Source organism: Lolium perenne, chromosome 5 (assembly GCF_019359855.2).
Source record: "Lolium perenne isolate Kyuss_39 chromosome 5, Kyuss_2.0, whole genome shotgun sequence".
Classification (NCBI taxonomy): Eukaryota; Viridiplantae; Streptophyta; class Magnoliopsida; order Poales; family Poaceae; genus Lolium; species Lolium perenne.
Window position 1 is genome coordinate 118094835 of NC_067248.2, and position 24189 is coordinate 118119023.

General features: G+C 43.3%; 1 pseudogene; it reads left to right on the forward strand.

Moving 5' to 3' along the window:
- Window positions 1-3175: 3175 nt before the first annotated feature.
- LOC127303520 (pyruvate decarboxylase 2-like) overlaps window positions 3176-24189 on the forward strand; it is an 85426-nt pseudogene continuing 64412 nt past the window's right edge.

A 24189-nucleotide genomic window follows, 5' to 3' on the forward strand; every position in this document is an offset into this window, starting at 1 on the left:
AAGTCTGGTTGACGAGGTAGTTGGAGTGCCCACTACCATTCATTGACAACAACAAACACCTCTCAAAATAATTTTACTTCTGTTTTAAAAAATGAAAAGCTCTAGCACATGTTGATCCCTGCTTCCCTCTGCGAAGGGCCATTCTTTTACTTTTACGTTGAGTCACCACCCTTTCTTTGAGCACCTTCTTGAGAGCACAATTGTCATTCTTAGTATAATATGCTTGTCCCAAAATGTGATTAACTGTGGTATAACTTTGATGCTTTTATCTTTGATAATCTCTACTTCCAGTCTTACCATGAACTTCAAAGGTGCCCGGGCATTTATGTTTTGCTGTACAAATACGGGCAAGCGAGATACCACTTTATCATATCGTTTTATGAGAATTGCAATCTTGCTGATAGACATGATTCATGATGCTTATTATTAATTTGTTGGTACCTTTTCCATGATTGACATAGCTATTAGATGACTTTATTTGCATGTATCTTATTATGAATCGCCTAAGTACTTGTCCATATCATGAGAATATTTACATCATATGAACAAATGTGTTCGTGAAAGTTCTTTTATCACACTCAGTTGTTAACTGAATTGCTTGAGGACAAGCAATAAGCTAAGCTTGGGGGAGTTGATACGTCCAAAACGTATCTACTTTCCCGAACACTTTTGCTATTGTTTCGCCTCTAATTTGTGTATTTTGGATACATCTAACACGGACTAACGCTGTTTTCAGCAGAATTGCCCTGGTGTCCTATTTTTGTGCAGAAACTCAACTTTCAGGAAAATCCCCGGGAATAATTGCTTTGGGCCTATTTTCACAGAAGATTTACGGAGCCATAAGACAAGACAGAGGGGGCCACGAGGCGCCCACCACACCATGCGACGCGGTGGGCCCCTGGGCCGCGCCAACCTATGGTGGCGGCGCCTCGGCCAGCCTCCGACGGTCCCCTTTCGACTACTTAATCCCTCTGACCTTAAAACGCGAGGGGGTTCGACGAAAATTGCCAGAAGACATCCAGAACTCCGCCGCCATCGCGAAACTCCGTCTCGGGACCAGAAACTCCGTTCTGGCACTCCGCCGGCATGTGGAATTGGAGGAGATCATCGCCATCATCACCACCGACGCCTCTCCATCAACCATCCATGATTCCCCCATCCATGTGTGAGTAATTCCCCCGCTGTAGGCTGAAGGGGATGGTAGGGATTGGATGAGATTGGTCATGTAATAGCATAAGATTGTTAGGGCATAGTGCCTAATATCCGTAGTTGGTACTTTTATGATATTGTTGCAACTTGTTATGCTTAATGCTTGTCACTAGGGCCCGAGTGCCATGATCTCAGATCTGAACATGTTATCAATTCATGATGATATTCATTGCTTTATGATCTTACCTGCAGGTTGTATACACATATTGCTGTCCGGAACCCGAGGCCCCAAAGTGACAGAAATTGGGACAACCGGAGGGGAAGGCTGTGATATGAGGATCACATGTGTTCACGGAGTGTTAATGCTTTGCTCCGGTGCTCTATTAAAAGGAGTACCTTAATTACCAGTAGATTCCCTAGAGGCCCGGCTGCCACCGGCTGGTAGGACAAAAGATGTTGTGCAAGTTTCTCATTGTGAGCACGTACGACTATATACGGAACACTTGCCTATGGTTGTTTAGTACTTGGATACTGATTTATTACTATCTGCAAATGCCATGCCTTGATTGATACATGAGTTCTCTCATCCATGCAGCGCCCGTTCATCCATCCCTGTGCCTACAGTATTTTAATCATGTTGTTTACTATAATCACTACTGCTGTCTTTGTTACACTTCTACTTATATTTCACTACTACTACTGCTATAAAACTGTTGCTACTGATAAATTCTTGCGAGCAAGTCTGTTTCCAGGTGCAGCTGAATTGACAACTCCGCTGTTAAGGCTTACAAATATTCTTTGGCCCCCCTTGTGTCGAATCAATAAATTGGGTTTTACTTCCCTCGAAGACTGTTGCAATCCCCTATACTTGTGGGTCATCATGTTCCCAGAGAATAGAAAAAGGAAAAAAAGGAAGGTGGAGACTAATTCGAGAAGGTTACTAGTACTTCTAATTTAAATGCATGCAGGCCTTAGATGAGAGGTAATATGAGACAAATATTTTTTCAGATTAGGCCCTGTGAACCGAGACAGAGGGGTATAAAACTATGTGCACTTCCGGATCATTTCTCCCGTTTTTTAGATGTCCTTTCACTTACTATAAAAAACAAAGAAGCACTATAAGGGCTCTTTTGATTCAAAGGAATGTGGAGAGTGTAGAAATAGGAAAGCTGTAGGATTGAAATTTTCCCATAGGAATCAAATCCACCATAATTCCTATGTCAATCCTATGAATCAAACAAGCCCTAAGTGGTTACCAGTGCTTAATGCACAGTTCCAAAGAGTTCATCCCGCAGTCCAAATAACTAATAATCAGATGCTCTCAATTTTTGTGTATGTAGTTGTGCCTATTACCATCACAAATATAGTCTCAAATAGTATGATGGTGGAGATACACATTTTTTAACTACCATGATTTTTGGTAAATGCTTAGTCAATTTTGGCATAATTTGACTTTCTAAAAATAATATAAGCCTTAAGCTTTGGGATGGAGGTACTATATTAGCTTTTCCTTGGCTTAAGCAAAATCCCTTCCCATCCCCTTAAATAGAGTACTCCAGAAGTAAACAATCCCTCGAGGCTAGGAGATAAGAGAGGCCATACTCCTTGCGCGCTGGCAATGCTGGAAACTGTCATCGTTACCCTGAAGATGGAATCCACTGTGATCCACTGCATTTTCTGCTCCCAGCCCCTCAAGCCCCCCGTCTTCAAGGTCGATCCCTTTCCCTCCCACACTCCATTGATGTTTCTTTTGTGGGTTCACTGCTGCAAAAATGGCAATCCACGAACTTTCATTTGTGCAGTGCAAGGGTAATCATTTGGCCCGCGGCCGCTGCCTCAGCGAGCTTCCCAGGAACGGGTGCCATAGGTGCGTGGAACCCCACGGCGGATTCGAGCACGACCCGGCAATGAACGCGGTCATATCAGCGGCGACGGTTGAGTGCCCCCACAGCAGCTGCGGGAGCTTGGTGGCCTACCACCAGGTCCACGACCACAAGATTGCATGACGCACACCCCTTGCGCTTGGATGGAGCCCGGCTACGACTTCGCAGCCCTGCCAACGGCGCACGTTGCCCACTTCGCAACGGCCCACTTGATCCAAGTGCACAAGCTCCCGCCGTACAACACGACCAAAGTGTTCCAGGTGCTGGTGCCGGTGCCGGGTTCACCGTGAATGTGGATCATCGCCGAAGGGGAGGATGGCGTCGTGTTCGTCCTGATCATCTGCGTGCTCGGTTCGACTTCGACCACCAGCGTGTCTACTGTGTGCGTTAGGGCAGCGTGCGTGTGGCCTCTGTACACGGCAAAGATGTGGGCGAATGGGCCGGCGTCGTGCTCGTTGGCGCACGCGAGGAGCAGGGCGGACACCGTGAATGTGTCATTGGAGGCGTCGAGCTGCACCTTGCCGGGCGACGTCGCGTTTGATGAACTCACGCCGTTCCTCTCGGTGCCTCCGCTGTACCTGGTGCTTGGTGGACCTTCAAGCTACTACGTTTCTACATTCGCATGGAGAAGGAGAACAATTAATCATCAAAACAAGTACTCCTACTCTATATGATGATTCGTAGTATAGTGCTAATGCGGATGTAACCTCTAGTAAAGTACTAGTACTAACACTGTATGAGTACTATTATTTCAGTTTCGCTTCTATTGTTGGGAAACATCATCAGGAACATAACTTGAACTTATTGGTTTCAAATCTGTGACAATAAAAGAAAAAGAACAAGAAAGGGAGTAACTGTTTTTCGTCCTGCTAATGCAACCTTGAGGTGATAGGGAAAACTTTGTACAAAGCATCGTGCTCATATAAATATACGTACAAAATCATCAGCAGTACCTCGATAGGTGCCATTTCCATTGATCGACAAGACAAGACACACACATAGACTGGGTCACTGGGAGATGGAAATTACTACTAGATAGCTGTCCTGACGTGATAGGATGCCTACATACACCCTACTTGGCAGGTTACGATACCTTCCCAACGAAGGTATCCAGTCAGACCCATTGATTATTTTATTATGAACGGAGAGCATTCTAGAAGACATGTCATGTCTTGGGGAAGAGGTTTGGCTTAATCATGGTTTAGATATGGCCACGAATTTTGTCATTTAAGGCACCACCTATGGAAACCACAAGATTACTGAAACAACAACACATTACTTGACGCTAATGTAGATGTATCTAGACATATTGTAGCTATAGATACTTCCATTTTAGCATCAAGTAATATGGATCGGAGTGAGTAATATAATACAGTATACTCAGTATAAGGTTAACTTTGGCACACGCTGGGACGCACATATTTGTTAGAAGTACACACATGCAAGACAGAGCACAGAGTAAAATAATTACTATTTACTTATGGAAACCAAAACCTTGTACGTGTCCACTATATATATAGGCATGGACTACACTTATTGCTTGTGGATGAGGATAGCTGTTGTGGACAACACAGTGGATGCTGTTAGAGTGAAACGACACACTTACTATGGATCGTAGGGAGTATGCAAGATAAAAAAAGATCTACCATACTTATTATTATTATATACTTTTTTGCGAATCTTATTTTATACTCATCAGTTATGGACTCACGACACTGGGAGCATACACACACGATCGTATATACTACAGTAGTACTGTACTAATTTTAACACTACTTGCAAGATAAAGTATAGCTGGATGTACAGAACTACTTATCACTGGGTGCATACACACACGATCGTATACATACTAGTATTGTACTACTTTTAACACTAGGCTATCCTTTTCAGTGATCTTCCTCTTCAGCTTCCACAGCCTGTACCATGCTGCTCTTCTTCTTCTTCTTATTATTATTATTATTATTATTATTATTATTATTATTATTATAACTCCCGCTATCCTGGAATTCTGCCAATTTTTGTTGACCTTTCTCAAAGTTCACTATTCGCCTGTATACCTCATATGTCGCGTATGCGTCGATGCTTGCATACAGGATATACTTCATGAACATGAGCACCTGCTTCCACAGTGGCTGCAGCATAGTCAGCCAACGAATTCTTATTGTTAGTGGAATCGGCAGGCTTCCACCTTTTCTGGATGTCCACGAAGTTCGCCACTGAGAGGTTGCAACGCTCAATCCTGGTAATGTCGTTGCCGATGTCGACACCTGCAAATGTAATGTCAGGCTTGACAAGAAATCAGCGAGTTTGGGGCATGGCTGGACGGCCGAGGAAAACTGGTACAGAGGCGATCTGTGCCCATGCACAACCGTATGAGGGCAGCCTTCGTTCGTGCCCATAGGTGTACTCTACGTCTAGGCCAACAATTTTGTACGAGTCTTTTTTCTCCAGGATCAACTCAATTTTGTTGATGTGTTCCTCCACCTTAGACGCCATATTGGTATAGTTCGCCGTAATGGTGGTTTTTCCATGAGCGAGAAAAGTGTGCCCGTGGTAGAACGCTTCCATGGAGGGTAGCGAGAGGGGCACAGGCGAGAGTGTCAGGGAGAAGACGAAATGAGGAAGACGAATGTTAACCGCCACGCCAGGGCCTGGAAACCGCTAGATGCATGCATTTGGACGGTTTTGAAGATGACGGGCCGTAGGGCACGAATGCAGTTTTCCTGTTAAAATAATAAAATAACCGCCCACGTACTTAATTAATTGGATGATTATTTGTTTCTCGAGAGGAGCCTAGTTTTTTCTGCGAAACTCTGAAGATCTATTAAAAATCATCAACATTAGTACAAAGAGATTCAAAAGTAATATTACTTTCGTCTAAAAGGAGGTGTCTTAGTTTTGTCTAATACGGATGTATATAGACATATCTTAGTTGTAGAAATTACAAATATGTCTTCCTTGCACCACTTAGCTACCACTACAAACACTAATGCAAGGTAGATCAGCATCATGCAATGTAGACATTACAGTATTTTTGTACTAATGTACTTGTCTTCCCTGGTCTATGATTCAGTATCTAGTATACTGTACTGCATATACACCAGGGAGATTTAAAATACGAGTTGAGCGCCAAAACTCCCGCCTTCATACACATATTTCGAATTTCCATTCGACCCATATTACCAATGACGCAATGACAGACAAGTGAAGCCGGTGTGGCCTGGGGTCTCGTTCGTAATTTACACATCCCCTCTGATATATATAGTCTATCGCCTTCCTTTCGTCTTCCCCATTTCCGCCAAAAATCTGTCGCAATACTCCAGGCCAATCATCTCTCACCTGCCGGACCACCGCACCGGAATATCCCAGCCGTACTTAGCCAGCCTACCACCTCACCTACCTGAGGTCACCGACTCCCTCGTCTGCAGCACCAGATCCGCTTCACCAAGGCCGATGTGTACTGCATCGGATCTGCTTCACCAACTGCTTCATCCGCAGCACCAGATCCGCTTCACCAACGTCGTCGTGCACTGCACTATCTGAGTTCACCGACTCCCTCGTCTGCCGTACCTGATCCGCTTCACCAACGACGCCGTACACAGCACCGGATCTGCTTCACCGACTCCCTCGTTTCAGATCTGCTTCCCCGAACCCATCATCGACCGCCCCAGATCTTCTTCCACGACGCCGACGCCCACCGCAACCGCAACACCCCCGCCGTCATCGACGTGACCCGCAAGGATTCCGAGTATGACTACACGAAGCCGCCGTCGAGGTAACCAGACCCCCTCCCCCTACACGTTTTGGTCTGTTACCATAGAAGGTTCAAGCATGTCTTGGTCAACTAGAATGTGTCTATATACATCCAAATGTAGACATAACTGAGATTTATATTAGCACGTAAGTATCTAGACTTGGTTTACTGTCATGCAATCCAATCTAGTTAAACCCGTGTCAATCTATATCTATACCTAATAATATAATAATAAAGAAACTAAGGTTTCTGCTAAAATTTTCGTCCAACTTCAAACTACCCATAAATTTCCGAAAAATTACACCTATGCCCCCCCCCCCCCCCGCGAGTTAATATTGATTCGTCCGTCTAAAAAAGCATCGACAGAGAAGTCCCATAGATCCAGCTCCGCCCTGCTCTCAATGCGTGTGGCAAATGGTAGGAACCTGCGCATTTGCCCATGCCACTCCTCGAGCTCTCTGTCTTGATGTGCTTCACACAACTTGATGTGCTTCACACACAGGGCTTATAATACTAGGAAGCTTGTGCCTCACATACACTTACACACAGGGCTTCTACTACTAGGAAGCTTTATTGGATATCTCAGTGGCAAAGGTCACTTCAAGAGAGATTATCCTAACCGTAAAGTCATGATTATCAATGAGGACAATGAGTATGAGACTGGAGATGATGTTGATCCTAATGCTCCAGAAGATGATGACTATGACACTGATGATGAAGATGCTTATCCGTCTGAAGCTCGCACCATTGTTGTGTCGCAGCGTGCTCTTAATGTGGTGCCTAGTGCATCTACTCAGCGCTGCAATTTGTTCCAAACAAAGGCTTTAGTTGGTCCTGACAAGGCTTGCAAGGTCATTATTGATGGCGGGAGTTGCCGCAATTTAGCAAGCAAGGAGTTGTGTACCAAGATGAAATTGAAGTATCTACCGCACCCACATCCATACTATATTTAGTGGTTGAGCGACAATGCTGAGATGAAGGTAAACCACATGGTGCGTGTTGAGTTTGCTATTGGACCGTATAAGGATTGCATTGACTTTGATGTGGTTCCTATGACGGTGTGTCATCTACTATTGGGTCGGCCTTGGCTCTATGACCGTTCTGGGCAACACAATGGTCGTGCCAATACATATCACTTGGAGTTCAAGGGCAAGAAAATCAATGTACAACCTATGTCACCGCAGCAAATTGTCAATGAATCTCGTCAGAAAGTTGAAGTAAACTTGGAGGATGCTTCTTTAGATAGGCGAGAGAATTGTAATGTCGTGAGTGATATAACGAAAAGTGAGAGAGTGAATTCCTTAGTCTCATTAGCCACCAAAGAAAACATGAGAGAATTTAGCGAGGATCCTACAGCCATGCCTCTTGTTCTCTTGTACAGGGGTACAGTTTTGGTTTCTAACGACATGACCCCTCTTCCTCTTGGTGTTTCTAATGTTTTGCAGGAATTTGGCGGCGTGTTTCCGGATGAGGTACCCGCAGGACTTCCACCATTGTGTGGTATTGAGCATCAAATTGACTTGATTTCCGGAGCTTCGCTACACAATCGGGCACCATATAGAACAAACCCCGAGGAGACGAAAGAGATACAGAAGCAAGTACAAGCGCTACTCGACAAAGGTTATATTCGCATAAGCCTTAGTCCTTGTGTTGTTCCTATTATTTTAGTTCCTAAGAAAGATGGTACATGGCGTATGTGCGTAGATTGTAGAGCTATAAACAACATTACTATTCGATATCGTCACCCTATTCCCCGTTTAGAGGATATGCTAGATGAATTGAGTGGTGCTGCTGTGTTCTCTAAAATTGATTTGCGTAGTGGTTATCATCAAATTAGGATGAAAGAAGGGGATGAGTGGAAAACAGCCTTTAAAACAAAATTTGGTTTATATGAGTGGTTAGTAATGCCTTTTGGTTTGACTAATGCACCTAGCACTTTCATGAGACTGATGAACCATGTTTTGCGTGAATTTATTGGCAAGTTCGTGGTTGTGTATTTTGATGACATATTAATTTACAGCCGCAATGAATCTAATCATACTATACATATTCGACATGTTTTGCAAGTGTTGTGTGATAATAAACTCTATGGTAATCTTGAGAAGTGCACATTTTGCAAAGATAAGGTCATACTTCTGGGTTATGTTGTCTCTAAGCATGGAGTAGAAGTAGATGTGTCTAAAATTGAAGCTATTCAAAATTGGCCTACTCCCATGAATGTGAGTCAAGTAAGAAGTCTTCATGGTCTAGCTGGGTTTTATAGAAGATTTGTGCCCAACTTTAGTACTATTGATGCACCTTTGAATGACTTGACTAAAAAAGGTGTTGTGTTTGAGTGGGTGCAGCCCATGATCATGCTTTTGATGAACTTAAGAGATTGTTAACTTCTGCACTGTTGCTTGCACTTCCTGATTTCAATAAGCAATTTGAGATTAAATGTGATGCTAGTGGTATTGGAATTGGTGGTGTGTTGATGCAAGAGGGTCACCCAATTGCATATTTTTCTCAGAAACTTTCTGGTGCTAAGTTGAACTATCCTATCTATGATAAACAATTGTATGCTTTAATTAGAGTTCTTGGGGTTTGGCAACATTACTTGTGGCCAAAAGAATTTATCATACATTCTGATCATGAAGCTTTGAAATATCTGAAAGCTCAATCTACTTTGCATAAGCGTCTTGCTAAGTGGGTCGAGTTCATTGAGTCTTTTCCATACATTATTAAGCATAAGAAGGGAAAAGATAATATTGTTGCTGATGCTCTATCTAGGAAGAATATGCTATTAACTCAACTTGATGTTAAAATTCCTGGATTAGAAGTGCTATGTGATTTGTATGCTACTGATCATGATTTTGCTGAACCATATTTCTTGTTTGCTATTGGTAAAACATGGGAAAAATATCACATACATGATGGGTTCTTGTTTAGAGCTAAGAAACTATGTGTTCCAGAATCGTCTGTGCGTTTGCTCTTATTACAGGAATCACACGCTGGAGGTTTGATGGGTCACTTTGGGCGTGAGAAGACGCTACTCATGCTAGCTGACCACTTTTATTTGCCAAAGATGGGGCGGGATGTGGACAGGTATGTGAAGAGGTGCATTACTTGCAACAAGTCCAAGTCCAAGCTGAAGCCTCACGGTTTGTATACTCCTTTACCGGCACCTACTACACCTTGGGAGGATATTAGTATGGATTTTGTATTGGGTTTGCCGCGTACTAAGAGAGGCCATGATTCTATATTTGTGGTAGTGGACATATTTTCTAAGATGTCACACTTTATTGCCTGCCACAAAAGCGACGATGCGTCGCATATTGCTAACCTGTTTTTCAGGGAGGTTGTACGACTACATGGAGTCCCAAAGACTATTGTTTCTGATCATGACGTGAAGTTTATGAGCTACTTCTAGAAGACGCTGTGGAGAAAGCTGGGAACGAAGCTACTCTTCAGTACTACTTGTCATCCTCAAACTGATGGACAAACTGAAGTGGTGAATAGAACATTGTCACAACTATTGAGATCCATGATAAAGAAGAACCTAAAGGAGTGGGAAGAGTGTTTGCCGCATGTGGAGTTTGCTTACAACAGGGCGGTACATTCTATCACGGAGTTGTGTCCTTTTGAGGTGGTGTATGGTTTCAAACCCATTACTCCACTTGATTTGTTGCCTTTGCCCATACATGAGAGAGTTAATATGGAGGCATCCAAGAGGGCAGATTTTGTACGAAAGATCCATGTGAAGACTAAAGAGTTGATAGAGAAGAAAGGCAAGAGCAATGCTGCAGGGATGAACAAGAAGCGCAAAGAGATGTTGTTCAAGCCTGGTGATATGGTCTGGGTACATTTTCGCAAGGATAGGTTCCCGAAGCTGCGGAAGTCCAAGTTGCTTCCTCGTGGTGCTGGTCATTACAAAGTGCTTGCCAAGGTCAATGATAATGCATACTCGATAGATCTTCCACTTGATGAGTTTGGTGTCAGTAATTCTTTCAATGTTGCTGATTTGACACCATATGACGGAGAAGACCTTGGAGCGTCGAGGTCGACGCCTTTTGAAGTGGGGGGAGATGATGAGGACATCCCTACCTCACTACCATCTCCGTCATTGCCAAATGAAGATGAACCTGCTGTGAAGCTCAAGTCCAATGAAGTTCGGATTGGACCAATTACAAGGGCTCGTGCGAAACTACTTAAACAACAGGTGAACTTGTTTCTAAACGATACTTTGATTGATGAGAACTTTATACTGCCTAAGTCCTATTACTTATGTATCATCAGGTATCAAGAGGAGACGAGCATCGCACGAGGAATAGAGGAGCAGCTGGACGTAAAGACGGACGTCAAGATGGACATAAAGCTGGGCATGGAGCTGGACATGAAGAAATCTCATGGACGCGCGAGGGAGGAGCGGGAGGCATGCGCGAGAGGAGAAGTTGACGTCCAGGCCAGCCCAGCGCCCGGTCAGACCGGCCGCCAGACCGGCGCGCCCGGTCCCAACCGGGCGTCCTACTGGGGCCAACCGGAAGAGCATCTGCGACACTTCCGCTTGCCGCCCAATCCTTGGCCCGGTCTAGACCAGCCAGCCCGGTCCTAGACCCGGTCAACCGGGCTCCAGACCGGCCTAGTCCGAGTCTGTCTCGACCAGATCAATTCTGGGTCGGTTATTCTTGTATCTTTTCGACCAGAAGTCGTCCCGGACGCCTATATAAGTGCCCAAGACGCCCCCTAGGTGCTTTAGACCACGTTTAAGATAAACCCTAGTTTTTAGTTGTTTGCTCTGCAAAACTATTGAATTCCCTACACCATATTGTTTGATATTGTGTAGACCCTGATAAAGTCTCGTGTGATCTGCTGTTCCATTGGGAATTAGACGGTTGCAACTTACCGCTTCATGATCGGCGGCTACGTGCGCAAGTGTGTGGAGTTGCGAATATCTTGCAGGGTTGAGAGCTGTTGCATTGGCGACAAGGACCAATCAAGAGATCTCGTTGCGTCATACAAGTTATCATCCACTACATCATCGTGTTTCTCCGCTGCCATCACCCCGTGATCATCATCACCACCATTGCTTACTGAGAAGATCGGGCCACCCCTTATCATTACTTACATGGGAGGGGTGATACTCTATTTATACTTTTGTACATGACCCTTTAGATTGTTGCCATGTGCCTGAATCCAAACCCTATACCATACTTCTAGAATACTCTACAAACTCTAGATATTTCATACTACTCGTAAATATCTTACTCTAGAACATTCCCCATTCTACAATTCTCTCTACATACCTTGGATACTTCATGACTAAGCTAGCTCCTTGATAACCCACAAGTATAGGGGATCGCAACAGTCTTCGAGGGAAGTAAAACCCAAATTTATTGATTAGACACAAGGGGAGACAAAGAATACTTATAAGCCTTAATAACTGAGTTGTCAATTCAGCTGCACTTGGAAAAGCACTAGTAACAGGGGTGATGTGAAAGCAGCAGTAATATGAGAGCAATAGTAACAAAGAATACAGCAGCAGAGCAGAATACATTGAGGCAATGGCACCAGAAAATAGTTGATACTACTTCTAATGGCATATAGGACCGAGTGAGTATTTGATGATGAAAGATGGACCGGGGTTCCCAGCTATCTACACTAGTGGTAACTCTCCAATAACAAGTGACAAGTGTTGGGTGAACAAATTACAGTTGGGCAATTGATAGGATTGAAATAGCATTAAGATAGAACATCAAGTTTATTAATCATGTAGGCATGTTTTCCATATATAGTCATACGTGCTCACAATGAAAAACTTGCATAACATCTTTTGTCCTACCAGCCGGTGGCAGCCGGGCCTCAAGGGAATCTACTGGTAATTAAGGTACTCCTTTTAACTAGCAAAATGCCTGCGCGTTGCTGCGTCTCTCTCGAATAATTTCATTCATGTGCGGTAGTAGACATAACACACATAAAAATTCATTTAAATTAGTAAAAAACTTAATCAAATAAGCAACATACTATTTAGAGAACAAGGTTATCCCGTTTAAGATGGTTTTGTTAACTACAAAAAATAGGGGAACATATATACCATTGTAAAGCATGACCCCAAGTATATCATCAGGACTACATAGACTTGCATCTAAAAGGAAAAGGCAGCAAATAACTTGTCCACATGTTTAGTCCAGCCCACAGTAATTTTCTTAGCTGCATTGGTTCCTAAATTGTTTTGAAAGGATGTGCAAGCAAAGAATACCGGCAATGTCAGATTTGGCTAATAACCCAGCCAGCAGACGCTTGGATCGCCAGCCTGGATGATCCTGGTGGCTTACTGCTTGCATCACCTGTGAAAATCTCAAGTTAACCGAAGTATGCTATCCTCCTCCTCAATAAGCAGCACCAGCCCCAACACACGTCAAACCAAAATCTACTGCGAGTCCTAGAATATTCCCCAAACCCCCACACCGTCTCCGCTCCGCCCGCCACTCCACCGCCACCACCACTCGCGTTTTCACGCCCGAATCGGCTCCGTCGACAGGCCGTCGCCGGCGGCGGTGAACGGCGCCGTGGGCTGCCCGGCGTCGGCGCCAGGGTGCCCGATCATGCCCTCCCACCCCGCGCCGCTGGCGGCCGGAGCAGCGTCGCTGGGGCGGCACCTGTCGCGCCGCCTCGTGCAGATGGGCGTCGGCGACGTCTTCGCCGTCCCCGGTGACTTCAACCTCACGCTGCTCGACTACCTTGTGGCCGCGCCCGGCCTGCGCCTCGTCGGCTGCTGCAACGAGCTCAACGCCGGCCGGGTACGCCGCCGACGGCTATGCACGCGCCCGCGTCGTGGGGGCCTGCGCCGTCACCTTCACCGTCAGTGGGCTCAGCGTGCTCAACGCCATCGCGGAGGCCTACAGCGTGAACCTCCACGTCATCTGCATTGCCGGCGGGCCCAACTCCAACGGCTACGGCACCAACCGCATCCTCCACCACACCATCGGCGTCGCCAACTTCTCGCAGGAGCTCCGCTGCTTCTAGACCGTCACGTGCACCAGGCAGTGGTGACCAATCTGGACGACGCGCACGAGCAGATCGACACGGCGATCGCGATGGCGCTCAGCGAGAGCAAGCCCGTCTACCTCAGCATCAGCTGCAACCTGCCCGGGAGGCCGGGATACCTCACCCCACCTTTACCCGTGTCCCCGTCCCCTTCTTCCTCGCTCCTAGGATCAGCAACAAGATGGGGCTCGAGGCTGCAGTGGAGGCAACTGTCCAGTTCCCGAACAAGGCTGTGGCGCAAGGGCCAAGCGAGAAGTCGTGCGTGCGCGTGGGTCTCAGCTGGAGATTTTTATTTCTCTGGTCAGCTTTTTTTTTACGTCGCGGGAGTAAGGGCGCACACGGTTTTCATCCGGTTTTTCTCCCGATGCTTAGGGCGAACGACATGGTTTTTCCTGACGGACGATGGTTAATTTACGTACGGACACCACAGATGTGTGTTTAATAGTAAAGATAGAGCACCGGAGCAAAGCATTAACACTTGGTGAAAACATGTGATCTCATATCTAAGCCGTCCCCTCCAGTTATCCCAGTTGTTGTCACTCTGGGGCCTCGGGTTCCAGACATAGACATGTGCAAACAACTTGTAGATACAATCTAAGCAATAATTATAGAGCTTAAATCTAAGATCATGCCACTCGTGCACTAGTGACAAACATTAAACACAACAAGATTGCAGCAACAATAACTTCACAAACTTTATAGATAGACTGATCATAATGTAACAATTCATCGGATCCCAACAAACACAACACCGATTACATCAGATGGATCTCAATCATGTAAGGCAGCTCATGAGATCATTGTATTGAAGTACATGGGAGAGAGAATACCAACTAGCTACTGCTAGAAACCGTAGTCCATGGGGGAACTACTCATGGAGCATAATGGAGGCGGTGGTGTCGATGGAGAAGGCTCCGGGGGTCGATCCCCGTCCCGGCAGGGTGCCGAGACAGGAACTTCTGACCCCCGAAACTAGGTTTCGCGATGGCGGCGGCGCCCCTGGAGTCTTTCTGGAATATGATCGATTTATGTAGGGTTTTCGCGTCGCGAGGGAATATATAGGCGAAAGGGCGGCGCGAGGGGGTTCCCGGGGGGGCCACCCCATAGGGCGGCGCGCCCCCCTCCTTGGCCGCGCCCCCTGTGGTCTGGAGGCCGTGGGCCTCCCCCTGGCTTGTCCTTCTAGCTCCGTGTGTCCCTCGGAGAAATAGGAGGTTTGGCTTTTGTTTCGTCGAATTCCGAGAATATTGCCCGAACAGCTTTTTTGGAACTAAAAACGGCAGAAAACAGGAACTGGCACCTCGGCATCTTGTTAATAGGTTATTCCAGGAAAATGCATAAAATCATTATAAAGTGTGAGAAAAACATGTAGGTATTTTCATAAACTAGCATGGAACATCAGAAATTATAGATACGTTGGAGACGTATCAAGCATCCCCAAGCTTAGTTCCAACTCGCCCTCGAGTAGGTAAATGATAAAAAGAATAATTTCTGAAGTGACATGGTACTAACATAATATTGATCATACTATTGTAAAGCATATGAGATGAATGAAGTGACTCAAGGCAATGATCTATAGTTTGCTAACAAATAGATAATGACTAAGCATATAGCAAAAAAAATTCATGAATAGTACTTTCAAGACAAGCATCAAAATGTCTTGCATAAGAGTCAACTCATAAAGCAATAAATTCTTAATAAGAGGTTTTGAAACAACACAAAGGAAGATTTAAGTTTCAGCAATTGCTTTCAACTTTTAACATGCATATCTCATGGATAATTGTCAACACAAAGTAATATAATAAGTGCAATAAGCAAGAATGTAAGAATAAATGCACACAGTTGACACAAATGTTTGCTTCTAAGATAGAAAGGGGTAGGTAAACTGACTCAACATAAAGTAAAAGAAAGGCCCTTCGCAGAGGGAAGCAGGGATTAAGGGGGTGTTTGGTGTGGCTTTTTTTGGCTTTTGGCTTTGGCAAAAGCCACCAAAAGCACCTAAATAGGTGCTTTTTTTGGCTTTTGGATTTTGGAAGCCAAAAGAATAGGATCTTTGTTTTTGGCTTCCAAAATCCAAAAGCCAAAAAAAGCACCTATTTAGGTGCTTTTGGTGGCTTTTGCCAAAGCCAAAAGCCAAAAAAAGCCACACCAAACACCCCCTAAATCATGTGCTAGAGCTTTTTAAGTTTTGAAATCATATAGAGAGCATAAAAATAAAGTTTTGAGAGGTGTTTGTTGTTGTCAACGAATGGTAGTGGGCACTCTAACCCCCTTGTCAAACAGACTTCCAAAGAGCGGCTCCCATGAAGGACGTTATCTATACCAGCAAGGTAGATCATCCCTCTTCTCTTTTGTTTACACATGTATTTTAGTTTTATTTGTATATGACACTCCTCCCAACCTTTTGCTTTCACAAGCCATGGCTAACCGAATCCTCGGGAGCCTTCCAACATTTCACATACCATGGAGGAGTGTCTGTTTGCAAAATTAAGTTGCTTACTGATGAATCAGGGCAAAACATGTGAAGAGAATTATTAGTAAAGGTTAATTTAATTGGGGCTGGGCACCCCGTTGCCAGCTCTTTTTGCAAAATTATTGGATAAGCGGATGAGCCACTAGTCCATTGGTGAAAGTCTGCCCAACAAGATTGAAAGATAAAACACCACATACTTCCTCATGAGCTATAAAACATTGACACAAATAAGAGATAATAACTTTTGAATTGTTTAAAGGTAGCACATGAAGTATTTACTTGGAATGGCAGAAAAATACCACATAGTAGGTAGTTATGGTGGACACAAATGGCATAGGTTTTGGCTCAAGGTTTTGGATGCACGAGAAGCATTCCCTCTCAGTACAAGGCTTTGGCTAGCAAGGTTGTTTGAAGCAAACACAAGTATGAACCGGTACAGCAAAACTTACATAAGAACATATTGCAAGCATTATAAGACTCTACACTGTCTTCCTTGTTGCTCAAACACTTTTACCAGAAAATATCTAGACCTTAGAGAGACCAATCATGCAAACCAAATTTCAACAAGCTCTACGGTAGTTCTCCACTAATAGGTTTGTAACACCCCATTTTTCAGAACCTGCATTTTTCCTCCTGCTTAAAATTTTGAACCAACAAAAACCTTCCTTTTATGTTTGTTAGGGTTCTTAAGTGTGTTTCATGCTTGGTCTAGTTTTAAAACCTTGATACGTCTCCAACATATCAATAATTTCTTATGTTCCATGCTACTTTATTGATGATACCTACATGTTTTATGCATACTTTATGTCATATTTATGCATTTTCCGGCACTAACCTATTAACAAGATGCCGAAGTGCCAGTTGCTGTTTTCTGCTGTTTTTGGTTTCAGAAATCCTAGTAAATAAATATTCTCGGAATTGGACGAAATCAACGCCCAGGATCTTATTTTTCCGCGAAGCTTCCAGAAGTCCGGAGAGGAAACGAAGTGGGGCGACGAGGCGCCCACACAACAGGGCGGCGTGGCCCAAGCCCTGGCCGCGCCGGCCTGGCGTGTGGGGCCCTCGTGGCGCCCCCTGACCTACCTCCTCCGCCTACTTAAGCCTTCGTCGATAATAACTCCAGTACCGAGAGCCACGATACGGAAAACCTTCCAGAGATGCCGCCGCCGCCAATCCCATCTCGAGGGATTCAGGAGATCGCCTCCGGCACCCTGCCGGAGAGGGGAATCATCTCCCGGAGGACTCTTCACCGCCATGGTCGCCTCCGGAGTGATGAGTGAGTAGTTCACCCCTGGACTATGGGTCCATAGCAGTAGCTAGATGGTCGTCTTCTCCTAATTATGATCCATGAACTTGTTTATTTCGCATTGCCTGTTTTGCTATGCTCGATGGATTTTTCGATTCCATTAACTTTCAGTAGCTTTGTGCAATGTCCAGAAGTGTTAAGAATGATTATGTCACCTCTGAACATGTGAATTTTGATTATGCACTAACCCTCTAATGAGTTGTTTTAAGTTTGGTGTGGAGGAAGTTTTCAAGGATCAAGAGAGGAGGATGATACAATATGATCAAGGAGAGTGAAAGCTCTAAGCTTGGGGATGACCCGGTGGTTCACCCCTGCATATTTCAAGAAGACTCAAGCGTCTAAGCTTGGGGATACTGATGTCTACTTCCCCCTCCTTTTCCTGTAGACAGTGTTGGGCCTCCAAGAGCAGAGGTTTGTAGGACAGCAGCAAGTTTTCCCTTAAGTGGATCACCCAAGGTTTATCGAACTCAGGGAGGAAGAGGTCAAAGATATCCCTCTCATGCAACCCTGCAACCACAAAACAAGAAGTCTCTTGTGTCCCCAACACACCTAATAGGTGCACTAGTTCGGCGAAGAGATAGTGAAATACAGGTGGTATGAATATATATGAGCAGTAGCAACGGTGCCAGAAAATAGCTTGCTGGCGTGTAGTTGATGGTGGTAGTATTGCAGCACTAGTAACGCAGTAAAACAGTAAACAAGCAGCGATAGCAGTATTTAGGAACAAGGCCTAGGGATTACACTTTCACTAGTGGACACTCTCAACATTGATCACATAAGAGAATAGATGAATGCATACTCTACACTCTTGTTGGATGATGAACACATTGCGTAGGATTACACGAACCCTCAATGCCGGAGTTAACAAGCTCCACAATTAAATGTTCATATTTAAGTAACCTTATAGTGTAAGATAGATCAAAAGACTAAACCAAGTACTAACATAGCATGCACACTGTCACCTTCATGCATATGTAGGAGGAATAGATCACATCAATACTATCATAGCAATAGTTAACTTCATAATCTACAAGAGATCATGATCATAGCATAAACCAAGTACTAACACGGATGCACACACTGTCACCATTACATCGTGCAGGAGGAATAAAACTACTTTAATAACATTGCTAGAGTAGCACATAGATAGTAGTGATACAAAACTCATATGAATCTCAATCATGTAAAGCAGCTCATGAGATTATTGTATTGAGGTACATGGGAGAGAGATGAACCACATAGCTACAGCGGAACCCTCAGCCTCGGGGGTGGATTACTCCCTCCTCATCATGGAGGCAGCGATGGTGGTGAAGATGGCGGTGAAGACGGCGGTGGAGATGGCTCCGGGGGCAATTCCCCGTCCCGGCAGGGTGCCGGAACAGCGACTTCTGTCCCCCGAATTGGAGTTTCGCGATGTGGCGGCGCCCCTGGAGTCTTTCTGGAGTTTCGTCAAGCGGTGTCGAAGTTTTAGGTCACGACGGCTTAAATAGGTGAAGAGTCGGAGTCGGAGGGGCCACGGGGTGCCCACACCATAGGGGGGCGCGCCCCCCCTTGGGCCGCGCTGCCCTGGGGTGTGGGGCCCCCCTGGCACCCCTCTGGCCTTTCTCCGGTGCTCTGGAAGCTTCGCGTATTTCTAAGACTTTCGGTGTTGATTTCGTCCGATTCCGAAAATATTTCCTTACTAGGATTTCTGAAACCAAAAACAGCAGAAAACAGCAACTGGCCTTTTGGCATCTCGTCAATAGGTTAGTTCCGGAAAACGCATAAAAATGATATAAAGTGTGAACAAAACATGTTGGTATTGTCATAAAACAAGCATGGAACATCAGAAATTATAGATACGTTGGAGACGTATCAGCATCCCCAAGCTTAGTTCCTACTCGTCCTCGAGTAGGTAAACGATAAAAGATAATTTCTGAGGTGACATGCTACCAACATAATCTTAATCATACTATTGTAAAGCATATGAGATGAATGCAATGAGTAAACAATTGAATCATATAGCAAAGATTTTTCATGAATAGTACTTTCAAGACAAGCATCAATAAGTCTTGCATAAGGGTTAACTCATAAAGCAATAAATTCATAGTAGAGACATTGAAGCAACACAATGGAAGATTAAGTTTCAGCGGTTGCTTTCAACTTGTAACATATATATCTCATGGATAGTTGTCAATGCAAAGCAATATAACAAATGCAATAAGCAAGTATGTAAGAATCAATGCACAGTTCACCCAAATGTTTGCTTCTTGAGGTAGAGAGAGATAGGTGAACTGACTCAACAATAAAAGTAAAAGAATGGTCCTTCAAAGAGGAAAGCATCGATTGCTATATTTGTGCTAGAGCTTTTATTTTGAAAACATAAAGAGAGCATAAAAATAAAGTTTTGAGAGGTGTATGTTGTTGTCAACGAATGGTAGCGGGTACTCTAACCCCCCTGCCAGACAAACCTTCAAAGAGAGGCTCCCATTTTATTTTATTTTGGGTGGCACTCCTTCCAACCTTTCTTTCACAAACCATGGCTAACCGAATCCTCGGGTGCCTGCCAACAATCTCATACCATGAAGGAGTGCCTTTTTATTTTAGTTTTATTATGATGACACTCCTCCCAACCTTTGCTTACACAAGCCATGGCTAACCGAATCCTTCGGGTGCCGTCCAACAATCACATACCATGGAGGAGTGTCTATTTTTGTTAATTAATTTGGGACTGGGAATCCCATTGCCAGCTCTTTTTGCAAAATTATTGGATAAGCGGATGAAGCCACTAGTCCATTGGTGAAAGTTGCCCAACAAGATTGAAAGATAAACACCACATACTTCCTCATGAGCTATAAAACATTGACACAAATCAGAGGTGATAAATTTTGAATTGTTTAAAGGTAGCACTCAAGCAATTTACTTTGGAATGGCAGGAAATACCATGTAGTAGGTAGGTATGGTGGACACAAATGGCATAGTGTTGTTTGGCTCAAGGATTTGGATGCATGAGAAGTATTCCCTCTCGATACAAGGTTTAGGCTAGCAAGGTTATTTGAAGCAAACACAAGCACGAACTAGTACAGCAAAACTCACATAAAATACATATTACAAGCATTATAAGACTATACATCGTCTTCCTTGTTGTTCAAACACCTCACTAGAAAATATCTAGACTCTAGAGAAACCACTCATGCAAACCAAATTTTAACAAGCTCTATGTATTTCTTCATTAATGGGTGCAAAGCATATGATGCAAGAGCTTAAACATGAGCACAACAATTGCCAAGTATCACATTACCCAAGACATTTATAGCAATTACTACATGTATTATTTTCCAATTCCAACCATATAACAATTTTACGAAGGAGAAATTTCGCCATGAATACTAAAAGCTAAGAACACATGTGTTCATATGCAACAGCGGAGCGTGTCTCTCTCCCACACAAGCATGATGTAATCCAATTTATTCAAACACAAACAAAAATAAAAGCATACAGACGCTCCAAGTAAAGCACATAAGATGTGATGGAATAAAAATATAGTTTCAGGGGAGGAACCTGATAATTTGTCGATGAAGAAGGGGATGCCTTGGGCATCCCCAAGCTTAGACGCTTGAGTCTTCTTGATATATGCAGGGGTGAACCACCGGGGCATCCCCAAGCTTAGAGCTTTCACTCTTCTTGATCATAGTATATCATCCTCCTCTCTTGACCCTTGAAAACTTTCTTCACACCAAACTTCTCATAAACTTCATTAGAGGGGTTAGTACATAATCAAAAACTCACATGTTCAGAGGTGACACAATCATTCTTAACACTTCTGGACATTGCTCAAAGCTACTGGAAGGTAATGGAACAAAGAAATCCACCCAACACAGCGAAAGAAGCAATGCGAAATAAAAGGCAGAATCTATCAAAACAGAACAGTCCGTAAAGACGAATTTCTAATAAATACTTCCGTTGCTCAAATCAGAAAACTCAAAACTAATGAAAGTTGCGTACATATCTGAGGAACACGCACGTAAATTTGCATAATTTTCTGATTTTTCTACAGAGAAAACAGCCCAGATTCGTGACAGATAGAAATCTGTTTCTGCGCAGAAATCCAAATCTAGTGTCAACCTTCGATTAGAGGCTTCACTTGGCACAACAAAACACAAAACTAAGATAAGGAGAGGTTGCTACAGTAGTAAAAAACTTCCAAGACACAAAATAAAAACAAATTACTGTAACAAAATAACACATGGGTTATCTCCCAAGAAGTTCTTTCTTTATAGCCATTAAGATGGGCTCAGCAGTTTTAATAATCCATTCGCGGGAAATAGTATTTGAAGCAAAAGAGAGCTTTAAGAGGCAAATTCAAAACAAATTTAAGTCTAACATGCTTCCTATGAAGAGGAATCTTGTACACAAATGAATTCATGAAGAACAAAGTGACAAGCATAAGAGGATAAAACACGAGTAACTTCAAGATTCTCAACATAAAGAGGGGAAACTTAATATTATTAAGATGCATACGACCATATTTCCCTCTCTCATAATAACTTTCAGTAGCATCATTGATGAAATCCACAATATACCCATCACTTAAAACATTCTTATCATGGTTCATATGCATAGAAGTATCATTAAATTTGGCATAAGAAGAGTTATTCTCATTAATAGTAATTGGAGCAAGATTATTATCAAGAATTTGAACATGGTAAACAAGTTGCATATTAAGGGAATTGTTTTTGGTAACCCAATCATGACTATGACAAGTTTCATAAGGATAGTTAGAACCTATATCATAGCATTCTTTGTAATAATCATCAGAGATCGGAGGCACATTGTCATCATAGGAAATAGAATAGTTATGTTTCACAGTCGGTTTATCTATGACCATACCATCATTGTTATTAGAAGGAGATGTATCAAACACATAATGATCAGTAGCAAAAGGATTTTCAAACACCTCTTCCCCAAGCTTACAGCTTTCTATATTATTATGGGAGGAAGCATGGATAGCACTGACACTATGGCAATTATTATCATCATTTTCAGAATTAGTTTCCCAGAGATTTGCAATATCAAAAGTAGTGTGCTCATTCAAATCATGATTGCTAATGTATGTAAAGGGCATAGGAAGATCATCATATTCAGATTCATTGTCACAATAATCATTAGGAGCAACATACTTACGGTTACATAGCGTTATCTCATTCACGCGGGGATACGCCGTTACCTCTTTCTTTTTATTCTCCTCCTTCTTCTTCTTCTTCTTCTTCGTTCCCTTCTTCTTCTTCTTCTCTTCCTTCTCCTCATTTCCTTCTTTAGGAGGAAGAGGCTTGAAGGGTGGCTTGTCCGCATAACCTGATTTACTTTTAGAAACAATAGAAGAAACTTGGGAGGATCCCTCCTTTTCATTAATTAGTTCAAAACACACGGCGGTCCTATCATATTTTGGCAAGGTGTCATCTTCTAAAATATTTTGTATGTAAGTATTTGTATGGCTATTATCAATGCAATAAGAAAAACACCCATGCAGGACATCATCAATATCAAGATCACTCATATGTAACAAAGAGATTTTTCTCGACAGTTTTTCACACCCCAAAAATAAAGTAAGTTCATCACGCTGATTAGGAGTAATTTCATCATCACAATACAAATTTGCAGCACTCATTGGGTTCAAATTATCATTGGAGGAGCATTGAAAATTAAAATGACCCACTTCATGGCAAACTTCACAAATAAAAGGATAGAGGGCACAAACTTTTTTACCAAGATCATCTAGAGCCCTAAACCACTTTCTAGTTTTTTCATTAATATGATGGATGCAATATTCATCTTTGACTTGATTAATTCCACAAGGTCTATGCATTCCACAAAAATTAACATGCTTATAGGAAATAGCACTCTTAGGAGTTTGAGCATGCTTATGGCAATAATTAACAACAATTTCATTCTTCATGCAAGCCTCTTTAAAAGGTTCATGATATTTATCAAAATTCTTCCTAGGCAATTCAAAATGAGAAGCAAAGGCTTTATAAAGATTTGCAGCAACTTGAGAGTCAAGACCATAAGTAGCACTCATATTTCGAAATTTATCGGTATCCATAAAAGCTTCAATGCATTCATAATCATAATTTATACCTGACTCTTTACCTTTGTCGTTCTCCCATCCTTCAGCGTTGTCCTCAATCCGATCAAGGAGGTCCCACCTAGCTTCAACCTCCTTGCTTGTGAAAGATCCCTCCGAATAGGCGTCCAGATAGTCCTTGTGTTGTCCTGAAATTCTCGCATAAAAATTGTTAACAATAACATTACGGGGGAGCTCATGAATGGGACATTTGAGCATTAGTGATTTCAATCTCCCCCACGCTTGAGAAACACTCTCTCCATCACGAGGATAAAAGTTATAAATATAATTCCTATCAATATGTACTTCATGCAGAGGATAAAATTTAGAATAAAACCGGGGCACAATATCATTCCATTCAAGAGAATCCCCATTATCCAGTAATTTATACCAATGCGCCGCTTTACCAGACAGCGATATAGAGAATAGTTTCTTCCTCACTTCATCCATAGCAATACCTGCACACTTGAATAAACCGCATAATTCATGCAAGAACAATAA